Source organism: Rana temporaria, chromosome 12 (assembly GCF_905171775.1).
Source record: "Rana temporaria chromosome 12, aRanTem1.1, whole genome shotgun sequence".
NCBI lineage: Eukaryota > Metazoa > Chordata > Amphibia > Anura > Ranidae > Rana > Rana temporaria.
The window spans coordinates 71,303,387-71,328,706 of NC_053500.1; the positions used below are offsets into that span (position 1 = coordinate 71,303,387).

The 25,320-nt window shown below is 45.2% G+C and overlaps 1 long non-coding RNA gene across 1 annotated transcript in view; it reads left to right on the forward strand.

The window, feature by feature from the left end:
* LOC120918205 overlaps nt 1–24,923 on the forward strand; it is a 102,970-nt gene extending 78,047 nt beyond the window's left edge. Inside the window, exon 2 of the long non-coding RNA XR_005744351.1 lies at nt 24,863–24,923. This is a non-coding gene — a long non-coding RNA (uncharacterized LOC120918205). The remainder of the gene's footprint in view (nt 1–24,862) is intronic.
* Nucleotides 24,924–25,320: the final 397 nt, after the last annotated feature.

The window sequence follows — 25,320 nt, forward strand, 5'->3', positions numbered from 1 at the left end:
GGAGCTGAGTATCACAGTCATTTTAAAGCTGCCTGATTGGTGCTTATTAGGCTTTATTGCTGCTCCCTGACATCCACAGGTGTTTTCAATACCTGATTGAAAACACTTCAATGAACCTCTGTTCTTCAGAGTGGTAGTCTTTAAGGGGTTGAATAATTGTGTAAATGAAGAATTCACAAAAGAAACATTTACTACTGTATTACAAAACCAATTGATGTCATTTTAGTTGCATATGGTTCTTTAAGAAGTCCTTGTAGGATTTCATTCTGAATACAATTACAAATGTACACTAAATTCCCTAAAACCCTTTACAGCATTGGGGGTTGAATAATCTTGAACACAACTGTATATTCAGAAAATTTCCAGTGGTAAAAGTACTCTGTTACCAGTAAAGAAAAGGTTTAGGGGTTCTCCCTCCTTTAAAAAATCCTCCTCTCCTGTCCCTGGTACTTCCACTACCAGGCAGTTTCCGACGGCCTTCCGGACGATTTATGCGGGTGGGAAGCCGCAGGGCCAGCCTCAGGCTTCCAAAAAGCCTTGGAACCGTAAGCCGACCAAGCCAGCATCTAAATCAGCACTATGAAGGTTCACCCCCACTCAGCCAGGTGGGGGGAAGACTTCAGCTGTTTGCGGAGGCTTGGCTAGGGAGGATCCAAGACAAGTGGGTCCTCTCTACGGTTTCCGGGGGCTACAAGCTGGAGTTGAGCAAATTTCCTCCACCTCGCTTCTTAGCCTCGAACGTCCTGAAGGACCCCGGCAAAAGAAGGTCCCTAGCATTGGCCTTAGATCATCTATTATCTCAAGGGGTAATCGGAGAACTGCCAGTGGAAGAACAAGGTTTGGGGTTTTATTCCAATCTCTTCACCGTCCCCAAACCAAACGGGGATGTAAGACCCATTCTGGACCTCAAGGCCTTAAACAAGTTCCTAAAGGTCCAATCGTTCCGGATGGAATCGATCCGGTCAGTGGTTGCCTCCCTGCAAGGAGGGGAACTTCTGGCGTCCATCGATATAAAAGACGCATACTTACACGGTCCTATCTTGCTCGACCATCAGAAGCTGCTTCGCTTTACGGTAAATCAGCGCCACTTTCAATTCGTGGCCTTACCTTTTGGTCTGGCCACCGCACCTCGTGTTTTCACAAAGGTATTGGCTCCACTGTTAGCCTATCTAAGGTCTCAAGGCATATCCATAGTAGCCTATCTAGACAACCTATTGTTGGTAGACCGGTCAGTGGCCGATCTAAACTCAGCGGTACACAAAACCGTAAAATTTCTGGAGTCCATGGGTTGGGTTCGCAACCTGGACAAGTCAGCCTTAATGCCTGTGCAAAGGCTCGAGTATTTGGGTCTACTCATAGACACAAAGCTAAGAAGGGTCTTCTTGCCCCAAAGGAAGTTCGAGGCTTTAAGAGAACTAGTTCAACTAGTCAAAACAAGGCGTCAGCCTTTCATTCGCCTCTGTATGCGGTTACTGGGGAAAATGGTAGCCTCGAGGCCGTCCCATTCGCTCGGTTGCACTCAAGGGAACTTCAACACACCATTCTGTCCGTGTGGAACAAAAAAGTTCAAGCCTTGGACCTACCTATGTCCCTCTTCCGGACAGTCCGGCAGAGCCTTTGTTGGTGGCTGGTTCCCCAGAACCTGCTTAGAGGGAAGTCCTTTGTTCCCATCTCATGGCAGGTTGTGACCACAGACGCCAGTCTGCTAGGCTGGGGTGCAGTCCTGGGGGGCTTGTCTCTCCAGGGGAAATGGTCAATCTCTGAGCGGTCTCTACCCATAAATCTGCTAGAAATTCGAGCAGTTCATCTAGCCCTGTCAGCTTGGTCAGACAGGTTGAAGGGTCTTCCGGTCAGGGTTCAATCCGACAATGTCACGGCTGTGGCATACATAAATCACCAGGGGGGCACAAGAAGTCGTGCAGCCCAAAGAGAGGTGAATCGAATCCTGACCTGGGCAGAAAAATATGTCCCATGCATATCTGCAGTGTTTATTCCGGGAATAGACAATTGGGGAGCAGACTACCTAAGCCGCCAACAGGTGCTCCCAGGGGAATGGACTCTTCACCCCGACATCTTCCAGAGCATTTGTCAGAGGTGGGGAACACCAGATGTCGATCTCTTTGCATCGAGGTTCAATGCAAGGGTGGGCAACTTTCTGTCCCGGACAAGGGATCCACTTGCTTACGGCACGGATGCACTGGTTTTACCATGAGACCAGTTCTCCCTAATGTGTGCGTTTCCTCCGCTGCAATTATTACCCCGCCTCCTTCGCAGGGTAAAGTCGGAAGGAAGACCAGTGATTCTGGTTGCTCCGGCATGGCCCAGAAGGGCCTGGTCCGCGGAAATTGTAAGGATGTCCGTGGGGTAACCGTGGACCCTTCCGCTTTGGCCGGACCTATTGTCCCAGGGGCCAATATTCCATCCTTCCTTACCGTCTCTGAATTTAACGGTTTGGCTATTGAGTCCCATATCTTAAAGAGAAGGGGTCTCTCTAATCCGGTAGCATCTACTTTGATTAATGCCAGAAAACCGGCATCCAGACTTATTTATTACAGAGTTTGGAAATCTTATGTGGCCTGGTGCGAGACCAGGGGTTGGCATCCCCGGAGGTATCTCATTGGCAGAATTCTGGAGTTTCTGCAGTTAGAGGCAGACATGAATGTGGCCCTAAGCATCATTAAGGGCCAGATTTCAGCCTTATCGATTTTTTTCCAAAGGCCACTAGCTACACATTCCCTGATCAAAACCTTTTTGCAAGGTGTGATCCGGCTTAATCCACCAGTCAAGATTCCCTTGTGTCCATGGGATTTGAATCTGGTCCTTTCTGTCTTACAGAAGCAACCATTTGAGCCTCTGGCTCATATTCCTTTGGTCCTTCTAACCAGGAAGGTGTTTTTTTTTTGATAGCCATAACCTCCGCTAGGAGGGTTTCGGAGTTGGCGGCCTTATCTTGTAAGGAACCGTACCTTATATTCCATAACGATAGTGGTCCTGCGGCCTCACCCGGCTTTCCTTCCTAAGGTTGTTTCTAATTTTCATTTGAATCAGGATCTCGTTCTCCCTTCTTTTTTCTCAGAACCTAGTTCTGCAAGGGAGAATTCTTTGCATACGCTAGATGTATTAAGAGCAGTTAAGATCTATCTTAGGGCTATTGCTCAGGTCCGGAAAACTGATACATTGTTTATCCTGCCAGAAGGTCCCACATGTGGGCAGGCAGCGTCGAAGTCCACTATGTCCAAATGGATTCGGCAGGTCATTACTCAACCTTATGGCTTGAGGGGAAAGGTTCCCCCGTTTAAGGTTAGAGCACATTCCACTAGAGCGGTGGGTACTTCCTGGGCAGTGTATCATCAAGCCTCCATGGCTCAGGTCTGCAAGGCTGCGACATGGTCGTCTGTCCATACTTTCACTAAATTTTATCAATTGGACATAAGAAAAAATGAGGAGAGCGCCTTTGGGCGCAGTGTGCTGCAGGCTGCAGTTTGATTCCTCATGTCTGATGGCGCCCGGATTATTTTTTTTGGGGTCTCCCTCCCCTCATTGGCATTGCTTTGGGACGTCCCACATAGTTATTACTATGCTTCTCTGTGTCCCGTGATGTACGATAAAGAAAATAGGATTTTTATAACAGCTTACCTGTAAAATTCTTTTCTTGAAGTACATCACGGGACACAGAGCTCCCGCCACTCTTTTGGGGAATTTGGGACACTTATTGCTTGCTACAAAACTGAGGTACTCCCGGTATGGGAGTTGTTATATAGGGGAGGGAACTTCTTGCCTTAAGGGCATGCCAGTGTCCATCACCTGAAGGTAGACTCTATAACCCACATAGTTATTACTATGCTTCTCTGTGTCCCGTGATGTACTTCAAGAAAAGGATTTTACAGGTAAGCTGTTAGGATTTTTATTTTATAAATGGGTTCCTTTAAAGCTTTCGGCTTCACAGCCGGGCACCCACTGCGCATGCGCGAGCGGCACTGCACATGCGCGAGCGGGGCAGCGCCGTCCAATTGGACAGGCGCTCGCCTACAGGGAGGGGCTGCAATAAGGCGATTAAGCTATTCGCCTTACCAGCCCCTCGGCGGAGGAAGTGGGACAGGAAGTCCGACTCCCCCTGACCCCCCCCACTCCCCCCCAAAAAAAATTACATGCTAGATGTGGCATGTAAGGGGGGAAGGAGTGGATTAAGCGGAAGTTCCATTTTTAGGTGGAACTCCGCTTTAAGCTAGTGCATTGTTGGTTCACTTACCTTTTCCTTCGATTTCCCTTCAAAATGTTTTTTTTTTTTTTTTCCTTTCTTTGTCTGAATTTCTAACTTCCTGTTCCTCCTCAGTAAGCTGTTCTGGCTGACTAAACCCTAGACAGAACAGCTCAGATTATGGGGGCAAGCTTACTGAGGAGGAACCGAAAGTGAGAAATTCAGACAAAGAAAATAAACATTTAGAAGGGAAATCAAAGGAAAAGGTAAGTGAACCAACAATGCTCCAGCTGAAAGGAACCAACAGTATTTAGAAAATAAAAAATGAACCTTTACAACCCCTTTAAGAACTCAATAGAGATTCTAGTACGTTTCCACTCTATTGAAAAGTTCCCTTCACCTTTCACCCCCTATTGGCCAAAGTAACTCTTGCGTTGCAATATCTTTGTCATTACAAAGTAATACATTATTTTTTGGGGGACAAACTAGGCTTTTCTTCTGGCAGTTTTGTCATGACCATTGCTGTAAAAATACGGAAAAATTTAAATAAGCAGAAAATAAACTGAAGGTAAGGAAGAAGTTGACCAGGGCTGTTTAGGATAACGGTTAATAAGGGGTTATATAGAAAAGTTTTTTTATTTATTTTTGTAACGGATGTCATATGCAGACCACACATTTGACCTATATCTGAATGAAATAGTAAATACAATGTAGAACACACTTTGCACTGTCTTATTCAGTGACACTTGCGGACTATCTGCCATTTTACACAAGAGCATCTGCAATTTGATAGCCTCTCCTGGTGTGTAACATGAAGCAAATCCTAGCAGTCAAAATGACAGGTCAGGCAGTATACTGTATAGGGGCAGGCAGAGGAGAGCTGAATGTACGAGATATGTCCCAGATACTTTGTTGAAGGGAAACTATGTTTACAATTCTCAAGTGGTTAAAATGTAAAATTTTAAACAAAAGTAAAACATTTCCTAAACCATTAAGAAAATGTTTTTGTTTTTTTGCAGATTCATACTTGCCTAGGTGGATGCAGCATCAGACCGATGCATCTGTCCTCTGCACTGAGAACCGAGCCACCGAATATCGCCGATGGCTCTGTTCTCTCACCTCCCGGAGACTGTCAGTCAGCATCTCTCCTGCTCTGCTTTTCCATGCTCACTGGAGCGCTGAGCTGTGGTGGGGCGGGGAGTGGCCGTCTAAGCGGCTCGCTGAGAGGCTGAGACTACCATCAGTCCAGGCGGCTGGCGGATCCAGGCTTCCTAAGTCGGAATGACGCATTGCCTGGACTGATTCCAGAGACTTCAGCGGAGAGTGGACTTCAGACCGCTCTCCGCTGAAAACGAGTCACAGGGCTGCAAAATAACTGCACTCCTTTGATCCCCTAGGAGAAGCCCAGCCTAAAAAGCTCAGGCTGGACTCCTTTTTAACAATTCATTTTAACAAATTTATGAGGAAAATCTGTAAACTGAATTATGTGTTATCATCTGACAAATATCCATTCATAATTGAATGAAAAGGGTGGCCACATCTTTAACCACTTCAATACCAGACACTTTTACCCCCCTCCTGCCCAGGCCAAATTTCATCTTTCAGCCCTGTCACAATTTGAATGACAATTGCACGGTCATGCAACACTGTACCTAAACTACATTTTTATCATTTTGCTCACACAACTAGAACTTTCTTTTGGTGGTATTTATTCACCACTGAGTTGTTTTACTTTTTGCTAAATAAACTAAAAGTCTGAACATTTTGAAAAGGGAAACACATTTTTTCTTTGTTTCTGTTATAACTTTTTGCACATAAATATCTATCACACACATACATTATTATTTTAATTTTTTTACAATGCTTTTTTTTGTGGGGGGGTTATTATTCAACCCTGTTGGGGGGTAGAGGGGCTTTAGTGAGATGCCAGGGGTCTAGACAGAGGAGGACACAGAGGGGAGCCGGAGGAGGATACAGGGGACAGTCAGGGATGATTGGTGCAGTGGCGGGGGGAGTTACAATCACTGATCTCCCTGTCTGGCCTTTAATAAAGCAGCTGAAAGCTGCGGAGGGGAGAGGAGGAGAAAGTGGTCCACTGCTTTTAATGAAAGTCACCCGGGGAGATCGTGATTGTAACTCCCCTCTGCTGCCGCGCCGATCCCTGACTGTCCCCTGTATCAGACTAGGCATCAGGAGCAGGTACTCCTGCAAATACTGGGTATCGGGACAACCCTAGTCAAAATGTATTCTACTACAATTGTTTGAAAATATCCTAAATCGGTATATATTATTTAGTCTGTGTGAGAGTTAACAAACTATGGTGTATGTACAGTATCTGAAAATTGATCTATCCTGATGTATCTAATTTCATCAGGGCCTAAAGATGCCAGCTGGTACACTGTTTAGTCATTGGCTGTCTTGTGTACACTGTGCAGCCCTGCAATTCGGGAGGACGTCATATGATGTCCACCTGGATCAACAAGAGGCCCATCCAGCCGTCATTTTGTTATAGGCTGGGCAGGGAATGGTTAAAGAAAAGCCATCATAAAAGATGTGTCGAGCTGCTTCAGTACTTTAAGTTACTGACCTATATTAAGGTAATGATGTATTTTGAGGAGGAGACCAATAAAGGCAGTATGGTCTTGTACCCAAGTACCTAGGGCAGGGGTGCCCAACCAGTGGCCCGCGGAGCCCTCTGATGTGGCCTGCGACCTCCTGCTCTGGGATGGCGGGTTGGCAAGCCCAGATTGCAGGTTGTCTACCTGCCATGCCAGAGCATCAGTGTTGTGAATGAAGCCAGCAGTAGAGGAAGGCAGCAAGCAGCTGCGTACCAGAGCCGCATAAGCCAATGCTTACTGTATAGCACTGGCTCCTGTCATAGGTAGAGTGGTACCAAATACAGTTGTATTCAAAATTATTCAACCCCCACTGAAATTGATTGTTTTGCCCAGTTTGACATTGATTTTGATCATTCAGTCATCCTGCTTACAATTAAATCAAAGAGGCACGTGTAGGTCAGACAAATATAACATAACATTTATAATGAAATATCCACAAATGTCTTTTCTGTGCTCACATCATTATCAGTTTTATTTAACCCCCAAGTGACATTCAATATTAGTACTTGGTACAACATCCTTTTACAGTTATAACCGCTTTTAAACGTGAAGCATAGCTTGACACAAGTGTCTTGCAGCGATCTACGGGTATCTTCGCCCATTCGTCATGGGCAAAAGCCTCCAGTTCAGTCACATTCTTAGGCTTGCGCACTGCAACTGCTTTCTTTAAGTCCCACCAGAGGTTCTCAATTGGATTTAAGTCTGGTGACTGCGATGGCCACTCCAAAATGTTCCAGCCTTTAATCTGCAACCATGCTCTAGTGGACTTGGAGGTATGCTTGGGATCATTGTCCTGTTGAAAGGTCCAACGTCTCCCAAGCCTCAGGTTTGTGACAGACTGCATCACATTGTCATCCAATATCTCCTGGTACTGAAGAGAATTCATGGTACCTTGCACACGCTGAAGCTTCCCTGTACCTGCAGAAGCAAAACAGCCCCAAAGCATGATTGACCCCCCCCCCCCCCCCCGCCATGCTTCGCGGTAGGCAAGGTGTTCTTTTCATCATAGGCCTTGTTCTTCCTCCTCCAAACATAGCGTTGATCCATGGGCCCAAACACTTCTAATTTTGTTTCATCAGTCCACAGAACACAATCCCAAAACTTTTGTGGTTTGTCCACATGACTTTTGGCATACTGCAGTCAACTCTTCTTATTCTTTGGAGACGGCAAGGGGGTGCGCCTGGGAGTTCTGGCATGGAGGCATTCATTACGCAGTGTGCGCCGTATTGTCTGAGTAGAAACTTCAGTACCCACATCTGACAAATCTTTTCTCAGTTCCTCAGCAGTCACAAGGGGACTTTTCTCCACTCTACGCTTCAGGTAGCGCACAGCAGTCAAAGTCAGCATCTTCTTTCTGCCACGACCAGGTAGCGTTTCAACAGTGCCCTTTGCCTTGAATTTGTGAATGATGCTTCCTATGGTGTCTCTTGGTATGTTTAACATCTTTGCAATCTTCTTATAGCCATTGCCCTTCCTGTGAAGAGTAATCACCTCTTCTCTTGTCTTCCTGGACCATTCTCTTGACTTCACCATGTTTGTAACCACACCAGTAAATGTCTAGAAGGAGCTGAGTATCACAGTTATTTTAAAGCTGCCTGATTGGTGCTTATTAGGCTTTATTGCTGCTCCCTGACATCCACAGGTGTTTTCAATACCTGATTGAAAACACTTCAATGAACCTCTGTTCTTCAGAGTGGTAGTCTTTAAGGGGTTGAATAATTGTGTAAATGAAGAATTCACAAAATAAACATTTGCTAATGTATTACAAAACCAAATTCCCTAAAACCCTTTACAGCATTGGGGGGTTGAATACTTTTGAACACAACTGTACACTCTGCCTGGGACAGCAAGTTTATTACTAAAATCAGTGTATATATGGACATATCTGTTCTGCAGTGGTTACTTGGCTGCTTTCAAACTGATCCGCAGGTGTAGCTCAGTGTACCTGCGGCTTACCTGCACTGAGCCATAGACCTGCAGGATATGATAGCCACAGGTGCACTGCGCTGCATCCAAGGTGTGGGTAGACCGCAGACCATCAGTGTAAATGTAGCCTTGGGCCCCTTTTAACATGATCTGTCTGACTCAATCAGACTTTCCATTCACCGCTATGGAGTGGCAGATGTAAACAGACTTGTGTCCGTCTACACCTGCCTCCTTCCAATCCAATCTGCTAAAAAAAAATAAGTGGATCCGTCCCCTTCCATTTGATCAGATGAGAGGGCCCATAGAGTAGAGTGGGCTGTGTGTGTCAGCTTTGCATATGCAGAGTGGACGCAGACCTGTCACCTGCTCATTGTGGCCCACGACTGGTTATTAAGTCGTTTAAGTGGCCCTCGCTCTTCAAAAGGTAGGGCACCCCTGACCCCCCTGACCCAGGGCTTTAGCACTGGAAGAAACCAGGAGCTGCATTTTCTCCAGGAAAAATAAAAATACCAGATGTTTTATAACCTGGTATGATAACATTTTGGTACAGACCCACTTTAGGTACAGTCTTGGTTATCCCTCTAAACATTGAATTATCTGTCTTATGTGAAAGAAATTGACAAGTGAGCAAGTCTGGAAACAAAGTGACCAGGCAATTAGACATGCTGTAACTGGACCCGAGTTATGAAAGCATCATAACTTTCTGGAATGCCGAATACACTGGTGATGCAATCTGGTATGTTGATCAGATTGTTATGGCGAAGGCCCTTCATGTGGGAGTTTTGGTTTAGCAAGTTGACATCACACATGGTCTGACCTACACTTTTACATCTAAATATTTAAAGCTGAACTTCAGGAATTTAGTTACTTTATAAAATGTACCAGCTTACTGTAGGTTGAGCCCAGCTAGGTGTATACCACTTTGTGGTCCTTTCTTTTAGTTACAATTTTACTGGGACTTAAGGTCTCGGCTCCTGTAGCTGCAGAGTCATGTGCAGCTGCTCTGCCTGCGCTCTCTGCAGTGCATAGTAGCCCATTATGTGTCACTTACCTGAAACCGAAGCCTGCGATGTCCCCGATTTTTTTTTTTTTTCCTTGCCTCCACGAAGCATCCATCTTTCACCCTCTTCCTTCCGGGTATTGCTGCTCCAGCGCTGTGACTGGCCGGAGCTGCGATGATGTCACTCCTGCGCATGGGAGTTGACACTTATGGCATGATGCCATTCAGCATGCCCAGTGCACCTGCGCCGTAGACATCGGTGCATTATTTAATGCAAATATCTCCTAAACGGTGTAGGTCTAGGAGATATTGCAAGCACCTACAGGTAAGCCTTAATCTAGGCTTACCTGTAGGTGAAAGTTCTCAGAGAGAGTTTACAACCACTTTAAGCTGAGTGGGACTGCATCAGGGTGGTGTAAAGCCACCCTAAAAGAGAAAAGCTGACATGACATCTAAGAACTGGTAGTCCTGTGATATATTACATTTTTGTTTTAGAGTTTAGATATACCTTTAACACTTGGGGCCCAATGAAACCTGTGAATTACTGCAATTTCTCTGCCTTATGTACAGTGGGCCAGATTCAGGAACATCAGCGGATCTTTGGTCCGGCGCAGTGCATCTTTTTTACACTGCGCCGGAGCAGCGCAGAGAGGCATGCTAGTGATTCAGGAAACTTTTTTCCTGTCTCTTGCCCCGGCGTGGCGGATTTTACACGGCGTAAGGCGGCGTAGCGCGGCGTAAGGCGGGGTAGAATAAAATGGGTGGCTCCCTATGCTAATGAAGCGGGGAGCGTGGCGCAGGGGTCACGCCGGGGCGCATCTTAGACCGCACATGCTCAGTGACATCCAGGGGTAAATGCCCCAATCTGCACATGCTCAGAACTGCGCCCCGGCGTGATCCCTGAGCTCCGCCGACCCACTACCAAAGCCCAGTCCATGAATCAGCCCAGACTTCCGCCCTGCAGGTGCAAATGTACTGAAGCTTTTTTTTTCCAAGCTAGGTCGTTTGCATTGTGGTGGGGCAGTTATGGCTGATGAGGAATCCTCAGGTGGGCGGATGACCAATTTCAGCCCAGAGGAGAGGGCTGTAATTATTGAGGGCCTCTCCCAACATGGGGACCGCCTCTATGTGTTGTCCAGCAAGTGTTGTTGCTCAGGTCGTTTGTAACGCTGCTGCTTTAGCTGCTCTCCAGCTGACCTCTGCAAGTTTGGTGTAAAGTTACCCCTGCTTTATAAAGGGTAACTTTCCGCTGCAAACCAGAGTTACACGCACCGGGAGTAGCCTGCGCCGGCAATTCGTAATTTGCTGAATCGGACCAACTCCCTCATTTGCATATTTAAAATAGAAAAACCAGGGCCGCGCTAGTTCAGACCAGCGTAAATGGGCGCCCACGCCGCACCGGCGTGGAAAGGTCCAAACGAAAAAAAAAAATCTACGTTACGGCGTAATATTGTTTGCTGAATACGGCGCGGAGATACGCCGGCGCAAATTGGCATTTACGCCGCGCATCTCAGTCTACACCGGCGGAAATTGTTCCTGAATCTACCCCAGTGTGTTGTTGTGGCCAATACCCCAGCACACGTACCAATAGAACACAATGAACTGCATGCTGTTTCCAGTGTAACATTGGGCCAGATTCACAAAGGACTTACGATGACGTATCTCCACGTACGCCGTCGTAAGTCCGAATGTGCGCTGTCGTATCTATGCGACTGATTCATAGAATCAGATACGCCTCACTGTTGCCAAGATACGAGCGGCGTAAGTCTCCTACGCCATCGTATCTTGGGTGCATATTTACGCTGGCCGCTAGGGGCGCTTCCGTATATTTCCGTGCCGAATATGCAAATGAGCTAGATACGCCGATTCACGAAAGTACTTCCGCCCGGTGTATTATTATACGCTGTTTACGTAAGGCGTAGGACCGGTGTAACTTTACCCCTCATAAATCAGGGGTAAGTCATGTTAAGGTATGGACGTCGGAAACATCGGAACAGCGCCGTATTTTACGTTGTTTGCGTAAGTCGTACATGGATGGGGATTGGCATAGGTTACGTTCACGTCGACTAAGCATTGAGCCGGCGTAATTTAGGGGGAAAATTCAACGTGATACTGAGCATGCGCCGTTCGTTAGGCGTGTCATTTACGTGGGGTCACGATTCATTTCCATACAACACGCCTCCTACCAGCCTACTTTGAATTACGCGGGCTTACGCCGGCCCATTTACGCTACGCCGCCGCAACAACTTACGGAGCAAGTGCTTTGTGAATACTGCTCTTGCCTGTCTAAGTTGCGGCGGCGTAGTGTAAATAATACGTGAATCTGGCCCATTGTTTGTTTGTTTGCTGCTTTGCTGACAAATTTATTATATACATTTTTGTTATCCATTGTGGTACATTGGCAGCCCATGAATGATCATGAATGGTTTCCGTAATGTAATGCACATTAATGTCAAACACTAGATGCGGTGTGAATTCGCTGTGGATTCCGCATCGCAACCCATCCCATGCAATCTGATTCTGGTGTTAAAAAAAAAAAAAAAGGTCCTGCACGAGTTTGTTGCAAATGCAGTGTGATTTTTGCACAAATGGATACAAATGCAATGCTCAAATCGCACCCCAGAGACACCGCATGTAATTGGCACATGAATGTGCTGTGTTTCCTGTGCAAATTATATGCAGTGTACTGCACCACATTAGTGTGAACCCGGGAATACTGTGTTAATGCACCACAACCGATCACTAAAGTGAAAATTCTAGTCTGTGCATCCAGAAACGTAGGCTCCGTTCACATCTAGGTTTTTCTAATTTACAGGCATTTTTTCGGGCCTTTTTGCAGCGTTTGTGTACAGGTGTTTTGAAGTTGACAAGTTGCCAATGAAAGGCAGTAAAACGCCTGTAATCTGCCAAAAATAAGCTTTTTTGAGTTATGGGTGTTTTACTTGGTCGTACTTTGATGCTAAATACTGTTATGGAAGCAGCTAGCTGCCATAACCCCCGTATTTTTTTAAACGGCCGGCAGTCCTCTTTCAGATGAAAGTGGTCTTAGCGGCGGATTCTCCACAAGATCACTTGTTTTTTTTCTTTCCTGAATTTTGTTAAAAAAATTACAGCTTCTATCTGTTGCAAAAGATAATATGCCTGCTTTTTCATTTTTAGAAGCTAGCAAATGCAAGCATACATGAGAATGATGAAAAATAACATATCTGGACATTGTGGCGGTTGTGTTTGAAATACAGGATAGTTCATGTAACCTAGGAACTGATTATTATTTTAATAGATGGTCGTTGGTGCTGCTTGTGTCCTGGGGTACATTATTTTTAATTGATTGATTAGGAAGCTTGCTTGAGGATTTGTCTGGTTTTCTGCATAACCCACATACTCCTGGTCTAGGGTTGCAGGGCAGCCTTGTGGAGTGTCGCCTACATATCACTTGAAAAAGGGAGTTGCACCTGAAGAGACCGAGTTGTTGCCAACACCCCGAAGGTAAATTATTGAACAATGATGGCCCTTGACCTTATGCTAGTCCCCCATAACGACATGGGACTAGCATAAGCCATTACTCACTTATGTGAGACATATATACCCTAATTACATACCCCTGTGAGGTCTCAACATGTGGCCACTAGAGGAATCTGGGATTAACCTACATACAGGCATACCCCACTTTTAAGTACACAATGGGACCAGAGCATGTATGTAAAACGAAAATGTACTTAAAGTGAAACAATACCTTTTTTTCACTTCTAGGGTGTAGTGGGGGGTCAGGGGCTGTAGTGGGGGTGTCAGGGGCACACTGGAACAGGGCGGGCTATACTCTGGGAGCTTCAGCTCCTTCTACTGTGGCTGCAAAATGTCTGTACAGTACTTGTAAGCCACTTTACATACACTCGTGGCTATGTCCTTACTCGCGAGTGTATGTAAAGTGAGTGTACTTAAAGCGGGGTATGCCTGTATGTAGTTGCCACATGTTGGACATGTTGGTGTAGAGTAGATTCCCCAAGATGCATACAAAGTTTGGTAGTATAAGACTGCAGTACACAGTTGATTGGTGAGTGTTTCTCTTTTCTATTTTCAACAATGTTAATTTCTCTGACCCTGGTTTTACATGCTCAATTTGCTTTGTGCTTTGTTTTAGATTTTCATTTATATTGATCTCTCCTAAAATGTCCCTGACGAAAGGATTGATACCGAGATCCTAATACTTTAATACATTTATGAATCTTTTTCTATATATTTTTGTGACTTTCTCAGTGTTGCCTTAAAAGCCCCACACTAGTGTGGGGGCTATTTTAAGTCACTTTCATATCAGGTTCTTTTCTGTTGTATTTATTTTTATTATTAATATTTGACAGTACAGGATTTATGTAGCATCAACAGTTTGCTCAAAGCTTTACAATATAAAGGGAGGCAGTAAAGTTGCAATATAAGAGTGTTAGGAGGGCCCTATTCATGAGCGCTTTCAATCCGAAAGTCATAATCGAATCATATTCAATACTAGGGTTGTCCCGATACCGATGCTAGTATCGGTATCGGGACCGATACTGAGCATTTGCATGAGTACTTGTACTCGCGCAAATGCTCCCGATGCTTCACCGATACTTTTTTTCCAGAGAGCGGGCAGAGATCGGGTGGAGAGGGGGCAGAGAGTGGAACAGAGCAGTCCTCAAAGAGAAAGCCAAGCCCCCCCCCCCCGCCACCATCGCCGTCTAGTCGATCAGCGCGGGGAACATTACAGCTTTCATTTGAATAGCTGTGTGTGCCGCGCTTCATCATATATAGCCCCTCCCCATTGTCCGGGCACTTTGATAGACAGGTCACCCATCCCAGGATTGGATAGGTGACCTGTCTATCAAAGTGCCCGGATGAGGGGGAGGGGCTATATATGACGAGGCGCGGCGAGGAACACACAGCTATTCAAATGAAAGCTGTAATTTTCCCCGCGCTGATCAACTAGGCGGGGGGGGGGGGCTTGGCTTTCTCTGTGGGGACTCATGGCTGCATTTGTGGGGACTCATGGCTGCATTTGTGGGGACTCATGGCTGCATTTGTGGGGACTCATGGCTGCATTTGTGGGGACTCATGGCTGCATTTGTGGGGACTCATGGCTGCATTTATGGGGACACATGGCTGCATTTGTGGGGACACATGGCTGCATTTGGGGACACATTTAAAAAAAAGAATCGGTATCGGCGAGTACATGAAAAAAAAGTATCGGTACTTGTACTTGGTTCTAAAAAAGTGGTATCGGGACAACCCTATTCAATACCCATGTATATTGTTTCCATACCGCCACTCTACAAGAAATCTGTCTGGTTGCGCAATGGCGGGTTTCCTCTTTTGGTCTGTACACCTAGAACTGAGCTGCTATCATTGCAGGCTGACCATTTGCCCTGATCTTCTAATTGTTCTGACACAGGCTGTGTTTAGGGTTAGGCAGAATGGCTTTTCAGTCATTCACTCACAAGCCAGTGTGTCTCTTGCAGTCATGATGTCCGGCCTTCTTATTGTGATGTATAAGCTAGTAATAGTTGACTCAAGGTGGAAAAGTCTGGGTCTGCTTATGGTAAATCTAGTATATAAAAAAAAAATTGAGCTTATGCATTTATGCATAGAAGTTTGGGAAATTTATGAGCAGGGGAAGAGGGGGTCTCCCAAATTGACCGCTTTCTTGTAAACTGCTGATTGACTCTTCACTTTCAGTAAAGTCGAGTGATTGTTGTTTTTTTAGGTTGGTTTTGCAGATCTATGTAAAGTGGCGGTGTCATTGCATAGTGCTTGTCGGATCATAATGCAACCCAACATTCAGTATGAAAGTATTTGTTTTACTCATAATTACTGGGGCGTGGAACATGCTCGGTTTATGCTTTGAACATTTTGTGCCAAACATTTGAGGCTTTCTAGATTTGCCAGACCTGTGAATAGTGTTTATAGCCTGGGGTTAAAGGTCCTGATTATTGCTGGGAAGGGCTACATATAACAAGTGTTCCTTTTATATGTCTGATGAGAGACGCAGACCCTATTGATAGTGCTCTCTAAATTGTAATTTGTGTGTCTGGACTAAAGTTCTTGTGAATACAATTGTGTCTAGGGCTGCAATTTACAATCATTTTCATAATCCATCAGTTGGACGATTATTGTTTTGATTAATTGATTTTAATCGGATAGCTACCTCAGCAAAAAGGGTGGTGTATAATTTTATTTTATTTTAATGTACAATTTAAAAAAAAGACAATTTATTCTCGAATATCCATATGCAGTGGTAAAATAAAAAAACAGATACATGATTGAGGAACAACATAGCGAATACACTCTGAGAATAACAGACAGAAGAGATAAAGTATATATACTATTAGACGGTAAATCTGATACATATCACCAGACTCGGATCAAAATTAGACCTAAAACCGTTTTGCATATTTTTGGACAGGACTGTAATAGAACATTATGCATGACACTCAGTTGTCATAGGCTGGTAGCTTGATACAAGCTACCTGTGCCTGGCTGTTACTAAGACATTTAGTAGCAGCAGCATGCTTTTTGTATCACCTGTCATGATAGGGTTAAGCCCCCCCCCCCCCAAGAATTATCCCTTTATAGTACAAAAACAGCAGATTATCGCTATAAGTGTCAGGTCACCTGCAGGACCAAGTGACAAGGAGAGCACCGTGGAGGTTGTGAACCCAACGGCTGACTGCTGAGGGTCGAAGGTTCTGAGGGTCGCAGCCAGGTTCCTGGACAGGGAACTAGAGCAGAAGATTCCCCAGGGCGCAGAGTCTAAGGCCCCTTTCACACGGATGGCTATTCTCCCGCAGTTAAAAGCATGTTTATTTTCTGCTGAAATTCAAGACTCCAGGCACAGCGATCAGCTGCATTTGTACAGTGCGATTAGTTGCGTTTAGCCGTGGCACAATATTGAACGGGGATCTGACTTGGACCCCTGCAAATACCAGGCACTGTGTATGGTATGAATCATGAGGGGCAACTCCATGCCAAATTTTAAATACAAAAACGGCATTGGTTCCCCTCCAAGAGAATACCAGGCCCTTAGGTCTGCTATGAATTTTAAGGGGAACCCCTACGCCCAAAAAACTGTGTGGGGGTCCCCTCAAAATCCATACCAGACCCTTATCCAAGCACGCAGCCTGGTCATCGGGAAAGGGGGTGGGGATGAGCAAGCCCCCCCCCCACCTCCTGAACCAAACCAGGCCGCATGCCCTCAACATGGGGGGGTGGGTGCTTTGGGGCAGGGGGGAGCCCTGTGCCCCCCCCACCCCAAAGCACCTTGTCCCCATGTTGATGGGGACAAGGGCCTCTTCCCGACAACCCTGGCCGTTGGTTGTCGGGGGTTCGCAGGTGGAAAGCTTAGCTGAATCGGAAGCCCCCTTTAATAAGGGGGCCCCCAGATCCCGGCCCCCCCCCACCCTAGGTGAATGAGTGTGGGGTACATCATACCCCTACACATTCACCTGGAGGAAAAAAATATAAAATAAAAACACACTACACAGGTTTTAAAAGTAATTTAATTGGCAGCTCCCGGGTCTTCTTCCGACTTCGGGGGTCTCTTCTTCTGTCGGCCTTCTCCGCTTTCTTCTTGCAGCTCTTTTAGAGGGTAGAAGACAACGCAGAAGACCAGGCCCCTACTAGTAAAAGAGCTGCAAGAAGATGGCAGAGAAGCCCGGCAGAAGAAGAGACCCCTGAAGTCGGAAGAAGACCCCCGGAGCTGCCTAATAAATGACTTTTAAAACCCGTGTAGTGGTTTTATTTTATTTTTTTCTCCAGGTGAATGGATAGGAGTACGATGCACCCCCATAATCATTCACCTAGGGTGGGGGGGCCGTGATCTGGGGGCCCCCTTATTAAAGGGGGATCCCGGATTCCGATAAGCTCCCCACCTGCAAACCCCAACAACCAATGGCCAGGGTGGTCGGGAAGAGGCAATTGTCCCCATCAACATGGTAGACAAGGTGCTTTGGGGCGGCGGGAGCCGCAGGGCGCTCCCTGCCCCATAGCACCCACCCCCCCATGTTGAGGGAATGCGGCATGGTACGGTTCAGGAGGGGGGGCGCTCGCTCGTCACCACCCCCTTTCCTGACTGACCGGGTTGTGTGCTTGGATAAGGGTCTGGTATGGATTGTGGGGGGTCCCCCATGCCTTTTTTTTCAGCGTAGGGGTTCCCCCTAAAATCCATAGCAGACTTAACCACTTAAGCCACGTACCAATATGCTGCTAAATGCCCAAAGGCGTTTTTACAATTCGGCACTGCGTCGCTTTAACAGACAATTGCGCGCTCGTGCGACGTGGCTCCCAAACAAAATTGGCGTCCGTTTTTCCCCACAAATAGAGCTTTATTTTGGTGGTATTTGATCACCTCTGCGGTTTTTATTTTTTGCGCTATAAACAAAATAGAGCGACAATTTTGAAAAGAATGCAATATTTTTTACTTTTTGCTGTAATAATTATCCCCCAAAAACATATATTATTTTTTTTTTTCCCTCAGTTTAGGCCGATACGTATTCTTCTACCTATTTTTGGTAAAAAAAAAATCGCAATAAGCGTTAATCGATTGGTTTGCGCAAAATTTATAGCGTTTACAAAATAGGGGATATTTTTATTGCATTTTTATTATTATTTTTTTTTACTACTAATGGCGGCGATAAGCGTTTTTTTTTCGTGACTGCGACATTATGGCGGACACTTCGGACAATTTTTACACATTTTTGGGACCATTGTCATTTTTACAGCAAAAAATGCATTTAAATTGCATTCTTTATTGTGAAAATGACAGTTGCAGTTTGGGAGTTAACCACAGGGGGCGCTGAACTTGTTAGGCTTCACCTAGTGTGTGTTTACAACTGTAGGGGGGTGTGGCTGTAGGTCTGACGTCATCGATTGTGTCTCCCCTATAAAGGGGATGACACGATCGATGCGCCGCCACAGTGAAGCACGGGGAAGCCGTGTTTACATACGGCTCTCCCCGTTCTTCAGCTCCCGGGAGCGATCGCGACGGAGCGGCTATAAACGAATAGCCGCGCCGTCGTCCCGGATCGCTCCCCGAGGGAATCCGCACGCAGCAGGGGGGGGGCGATCGGACCCCCCACCCGCTAGAAGGCAAGGACGTATATATACGCCCTTCTGCCTGTCCGTGCCATTTTGCGGACGTAAATAGTCGTGCGGCGGGCGTTAAGTGGTTAAGGGCCTGGTATGCTCTTGGAGGTGAACCCATGCCGTTTTTTTACTTAAAATTTGGCGTGGAGTTTCCCCTCAAGATTTATACCAAACGCAGCTGACACAGTGCACTGCGATTTACCTGCAGTTATGTGCAGATAGCTGCACCAAAAGTTTCATGGACGCAGTCAATTCTATTTTTTCTATCTGCACCAAACCGCAGGTAACGAAACTGCTGCTAAATGCAGTGTGTGAAGGGGGCTGTAAGAAAGCATTGTGTGCTTTTAGCTGCGGTAGAATCCGTATTTATCGGCGTATACCGCGCACTTTTTTGCCCTGAAAATCGGGGCAAAATCGTGGGTGCGCGATATACGCCGATACTCGCTTTTCCGTGCAGAGTTTGAACACTGCGCAGGCATATACCGAGCGCAGTACACTCGGGTATAGTCGGGCAGGCTCGGCTCCTCTCGCGCTCACGTCCTGGACGTACAGGACATCCAGGACGTGAGCGCGAGAGTAGCCGAGCCTGCCCGACTATACCCGAGTGTACTGTGCTCGGTATATGCCGGCGCAGTGTTCAAACTCGGCGCGGGGAGGACACCGCAGAAGGACGCCGGACCCGACGAAGAGGACACCCGAAGCCGCAGACTGCCCCTGGACCCGACGAGGCTGCCGCGCAAGACACCAAAACTGTAAGTACTAAAATGTTTTTTTTTTTTTACAGGAATGCAGGTCCCGCTATACGCCGGAGCGCACAATACCCAGATAAATACGGTAGTGCCTAGCAGTGCTACATTAGTGCCTCCACAGAGCCACTACAGGGGCACATGTGCCCATCAGTTCCACCACAGTGCTCATCTGTGCCATCAGTGCCACTACAGTGCCCATCAGTGCCACCTATGCCCATCAGTACCACTACAGTGCTTGTCTGTGCCATCGGTGCCACTACAGTGCCAGTGGGTGCCACCTGTGCTCATAAGTGCCACTACAATGCCCAATAGTGCACATTTGGTGCCCATAAGTGAGTTCTCATCAGTGCCACCCTATCAGTGGATCCTCATCAGTGCAGCCGTAGGGCATTAATGCACATCAGTGCACCCTCGCCAGCACCCAACAGTGCAGCCACATCTGTCCTAGTTTCCCTATCGCACCGCAGTCACCTGTATGGCGTAAAAATATTTTTCCAGCAAAGAGGCATTCCAGCTTTTACGCCTGAGCGACGAGAGCAGCAGGAAGCTCTCTGAGCCTCAGTCCGATTTCTGATTCTGTATTTTAAGCAGTGGGTCTGCTACAGAATGGGAGGAAGAGGAACATGTGCCCATGAAAAGAAGGCATTCTGGCATTGAGTGGCAGCCTACTACCAGCAGCTCAGTGCACTTCACCTCCACCAGTGCCTTCCACGAGAGTACCACTGCAACAAAGGCCAAGCACTAGTGAGGTATCACCTCAGCCCCAAAGGGAAAGGGCCCATGCCAGCCTTCCCTATACCCTTCAAAACCCCCTGTGGCTTTCCCCTAATTCTGGAGCAGCAAACATTTCCCCCCTTTCAATGTCTATCCGGGTACCAATATTTTTTCCCTTCTTGATTTGTTTTTCATTACATTTTTACTCAAGACCTACGATCGTCCATCGTGGCCCAGTGCAACCTCTATGCACAGGAGTTCATAGTAAGCAACCCTGGTTCTAGTTACGCCGGTCCTTTTGAGTGGAGAGAACTTACCGTGGAGGACATTAAAACATTTTTTGGGCCTAACTTTTAATATGGGACTCACAAAAACAAATTATACGCCTACTGGTCCACCAATCTCATCCACCACATGCCAATCTTCTCATCCATTATGCCAAGGTCAATAAACCTTACGATTATGCAGTTCCTCCACTATAACGAAAACACCCAGTGCCCTTTCTGAAATGACCGAGCTTTTGACAAGTTTTTTTAAATTTGGCCACTTTTAAATTATTTCTTAGAAAAATTCCCCCAGTTTTATATACCCCTGGCCCAAATATCTCCATCGATGAGTCCCTTGTTAAATTCACAAGCAAGCTGAACATCAAACAGTTTATCCCCACCAAAAGGGCCCCATATGGGGTTAAACTCTACAAACTTTGTGACCCAGAAACTGGGTATATCTACGCCTTCTTGTCCCCATTCTTTCCTGGCCTGCTATCTGTACTATGGGCTTTGTTTCTGCTTACTACCAGGACCAATATTTTGGCACTGCTGTCATCTCTACCTGCACTGACCCTGGACTATAGATAGACAGTATCCCTGCCTGTACGGACTATGGACAATATTGCTGCCTGGACAATTTCATTCACCTGTCGCTGACCACGTCCCTGCCTGGTGCCTGGATCAGGGATCTCCTCCTGTGGACAACTGCACTAATAAAACCACAAGTAATCTTTTGTTTACCCTTTGCTCAGCAGAATGTTTTTTGGGGTGTAATTCTTGGTATGTACATGCTATGTGTTAGAAATATGAAGGGCCATCAAAAATGTGATAGGTTTTCAGGAAATTAGATGTGTAATTTATGCTTCTAGAAACCCTGAAGGTGCTACTTCAATGTTGGGCCCCTGTATGGGGCCAGACTGTGGTACACATGTGGCATCTCTATACTCGGGAGGAGTAGCAGGATGTATTTTGGGCAGGGCTGTGGAGTCGGAGTCGGGGGAAATTTTGGGTACCTGGAGTCGGAGTCGGCAAACAATGCACCGACTCCGACTCCTACTAAATTTAGATTGGAATAAAAAAAAAAAAAAAGCAAGTTTAAATGTCCCAATTCACAAAAAGTTATAATTAATGACTTCTCTACTGTAAGAATAAAGACCAATGCATGCAGTGCCTCACGTAACCGCAAAACGAACACGTTAAGTGACCGTGAAGAAGCATGCTTTTCATGTGCTTCACTATATGGCACGCAACGCACAATTAGGAGCTGCAATACTTATACTTTCCATAGTGTTGTGTTCTGCTTTTACAGGGAACGCATGTTGGAGAACCAGTAAGTGTCCAAATAAAAAAATTCCAACAGGAGTTTTATAAAGCACTGAAAGAAGTTGAAAAGTATCGCTCATCAAAACTTACTGTTGAAGAAGCCATCCTTGTTTATCCAGAGATCGTTAGTGATGTGGCCAGAATAGTTACTGCAATGCCACCCACCCAAGTCAGTGTCGAAAGATTATTTTCAGCCCTAAAAATAATAAAGTCTGACTTAAGAGCCTCTATGAAAGAGGATCTGGCAGAGGCAATTCTCTTCCTTAGAACTCTACATTGAATTGATTTGCATTTGCTAAGCCTATAACTACATTTCAAGATTAATATAAACCATTTCTAGGTTTTACAGATTTTGTTTTTGGTTCATTATAGATAAGCTTTGTTTTTGTTCTAAAACAACCAAATAATGTGGTTTGTATTTTTGAACTGGTAAAGATCCTGTTCCTGATGTTTATGCCTGCTGCTACTATCCAGCAACTTGATTGTTTTCATTGTGTTTGTCTTTTGCTTAAACTGTGCAATACAGTATACTGTTGGCTTCCCAGCCAGTAGTCCTGTGGTAGGTTGCGTTTCTTTCCCTCAAGGAATGTATAAAATACATTCGCATATTAATACAGAGGAGTCGGAGTCGGGAGTCGGAAGTACATAAAACTGAGGAGTCGGAACATTTATCTACCGACTCCACAGCCCTGATTTTGGGATGTAATTTTTGCTATGTGTTTGAAATATCTTATAAATGGACAACTTTGTGTAAAAATAAAACATGCGTTTTCCTTTTTTTTTTTTTTTTTCACATTTTCCAAAAACTTCTGGAAAAACATTAACCATTCAAAATACTCATTATGCCTCATAGATTATACATTGGGGTTTTTTCTTTCCCAAATTAGGTCATTTTGTTAGCATTTCCATTGTCCTGGTGCTCTAGGGCCTTCAAAGGTGTAATTGAGGTGGTTGAGAAATGAGATGTGTAATTTATGCTCCTAGAACGCCTAAAGGTGCTACTTCAATGTTGGGCCTCTGTATGTGGCAATGCTGTGTAAATGTCTCACACGTGGTATTGCTATACTCAGTCGGGGTATCAGAATGTCTTTTGGGGTGTAATGTGTGGTATGCACATGCCATGTGAGAGAAATCAAATAACCTGTTATAATGACAATTTTGTGAGGAAAAAAAAAAATCTTAATTTTTCAAAGGATTGAGGGAAAAAATAACTTCTAAAAACTCACCATGCCTCTAAATAAATACCTTGGAATGTCTACTTTCCAAAAAGGGGTAATTTGGCAGGTATTTGTACTTTCCTGGCTTGTTAGTGTCTCACAAAATGAGATGGGCCTTAAGTACATCAGGTGTGATCAATTTTCAATGATTGGAACCATAGCTTGTAGACTATAACTTTCACAAAGACCAAATAATTTACACTGATTTGGGCTGGACTGAAACAAAAATTTGGCCCTGGACTTCATCCAGACCGGCCCACTTTAATTTTGCAAACAAGCATTAAAACAGTATATAAACTATACGCAATTGTGCAAAAAAACATAAGTAGCATTACATAAGAAGTGCTCACTCACCTCTTTTATTATTTTTATTTATTCTCCTCTGTATTTTTCTCATCCTTCCCACATCACTGCATGAAGTGGAGGGCGAGCTGTGCAGCCATTACTTTGACAGGCTGCCACTGAAACCGGCCCACTGAGCCATTGGCCCACCGGGAAACTTTCTGTAGTCCCAATGGCCAGTACATGCCTGGATTTGGGTTATTTTTACCAAACATATGTAGGAGTATAAATTTTGGCCCAAATTAATGAATACAAATTAATAATTTGCAATTCTAATAACAGAAACTAAGGAAATGGGTGCAGTGTTGCACGACTCCTATGAGGTATTTACTCTTTTCTCATTCACAAGTTCTCAGGCACTGACTGACATGTATGGACGATGCACTGAGCTGTAGGTGTGCTGCACTATGTTTCCTGATATGTAAACAAATATTGCATGCTGTATTACTAATGCCAACTAATAGATTCATGAAAATAGTTACCTATTTTATAATTGATTACGGTATGTTTGATTTGTTTTTTTCAGCCCTAATTGTGTCACCCCACTATTTAGATTGATCTGTGTCCCCAAGAAAAGATAGTAAGGATTTACCCTCACTTCCTGTTTGGCTATGTGACAGGAAGTGAATGAATTTGAATTAGAAAGGGTGAAGACACCTCACAAATGTTGTCACTGTCAGGGGTGCAGACATCCCCAAAAAATTTGCAGATAATACTTATTTGCAAATTAATATTTTTTTATTTAAAGGAGCAGTCCACTGAAAACTGTTCATTATAACAAAACTTAAATGGGTCAGATTGCCACCTGGAAATTCAGTGATTAGATGCCCATGCTGCAGTTCTTAGCTCATAAATTTACCACTATCAGGTTATAATTCAGCTATATAAATATAACGCTGTATGAATTAAATATGCAACATGAAGAATTAGACTGCTCCTCTCATGGTTTGGGGTACCTGGGAATTCTCTGTCAAAATATCTATATGTATAAAACTGGTGGAATGACCTGCATGCATTCTTGCAGGGCTGAAATATTAAGCTCTCAGTAGACTAATATTTATATGATAATCTGCATATTTGTATGTTAAGTATTTGTTTGACTAGTTCGAGATGCTTTTGGGACCGTTCATAACAACCAAACATTATTTTCTATAGGTTACACATTTTTTCGGAAAAAGTGATGTTTGATTAGTGATCATGTCCGATAACCAGGGGACTTTTATGAGAGGTCACTTGACCACTGTGACCAATGGGGGCAAATAAAATGCACTTTATTCCTGCATCCATTCCCTGGCTGCTCTAATACCAGAAACTCATCAGCTAGCAGCACTTAGTTCATAGTTGCAAACAAAATTGAAGGATATTGACCCTTTTTCTTTATCATGTTTTATATTACAGATCAAGTGATATTGACAGCACCATCAGTGAAGAAAGGTCTGAGGGGAAGATCTCGGGGGGGGGGAAAAAAGGTAACTGAAATGGCCATGTCTGGCTATATCGCATGATTGATCTTTTCAGGTAGCTTTGCAATGACAATACTTGGCCTTATTGGCTACATCTGTGAAGGACAGACTAAAGCCTAGTACTCATGGGCCGCATGTCAGCCGGCATCAGCTAGTTCAATAGAAACCGTCCAACATTCGGCCCGTGTGTGTAGCAGCCGGTCCAACAGAAAGCAGGTTTGGTGGGCCTTTGTCGAAGGTTCATGACCGTTCATGCGTTCAGCGCTCTCAGCCAGTATTTGAGAGCGCTGACCGGAGTGTTTTGACGGGGAGTGGGGGCGCGCGTCTCCCTGACGGAACACAATAGCTCAGCAGGGGAGATCACAGTACTATACTGACATTGGATTGTTGGTA